The following is a 648-nucleotide window of genomic DNA, read 5'->3' as shown; positions in this document are numbered from 1 at the left end:
GGGTCCATCCGGACCCCGCACACCACCGGGTCGACGACCGCGCGCGAACGGTCAGTCGGTCGCACTCGGGGCCTCGGTCTCCCGGTATCAACGGAACTGAGAACCCGGGACCTTCCTCCCTCCGAGGCCGTGGGACCCGTCGCGTCAGTTCCACACCCGGGAAACCGAAGGCGGCACCGTTCGCGGGGGTGGGGGTGTCCGCAAAGTCTCGGCGAAGGTCCGACACTTCCCCGCCCCGCGCCCAGCGCTCCCGCCTTGGAAACGCCCCTCGGAGCCTGATTGGCTCCAGGCTCGCCGCCAACAACAACTCTCTTTTCTTGAGCCAATCACGGTGCCGCTTGGTCGTTGCCTAGGTGACCGGGGAGCACGCCCTGGCGTCTCTGCTCAATGGACCCGAATACGTCGCCTCGAAGCCGCTCGCTCTGCGTCCCTAAGAGCTGGCCAATGAGCAATCAGGAGGGGGCGTTTCTGGGCGGTCCCTGGCCAATGACGGTGCAGGGATGGGGCGGGACTTCTCCGCACGGACTGTTTCTTCCGCGTCGGGTCCTGAGGTTCACACGGGGGTGAGGAACCCAGTTGCCTGGCTGAGCGCCGCACCCAGGGGGCTCCCCGCGCCCAGGGGAACGGGAGCTGGGAAGGCACGAGAGT

At 67.6% G+C, this 648-nt stretch overlaps 1 protein-coding gene across 1 annotated transcript in view; it reads left to right on the top strand.

Annotated features, from left to right (window-relative positions):
- The first annotated feature begins 531 nt into the window (after positions 1 to 531).
- The window catches only part of LOC102257236 (zinc finger protein 324A), a 12,224-nt gene continuing 12,107 nt past the window's right edge, over positions 532 to 648 (top strand). Inside the window, exon 1 of the mRNA XM_005857273.2 lies at positions 532 to 563. The gene's annotated coding sequence lies outside the window, so the exon portion shown is untranslated. The remainder of the gene's footprint in view (positions 564 to 648) is intronic.

The sequence above is a fragment of the Myotis brandtii genome, unplaced genomic scaffold (genome assembly GCF_000412655.1).
Source record: "Myotis brandtii unplaced genomic scaffold, ASM41265v1 scaffold1094, whole genome shotgun sequence".
Taxonomy (NCBI): Eukaryota; Metazoa; Chordata; class Mammalia; order Chiroptera; family Vespertilionidae; genus Myotis; species Myotis brandtii.
The sequence above is the reverse complement of the archived record's forward strand: the minus strand, read 5'-3'. Positions and strand labels throughout refer to the sequence as shown.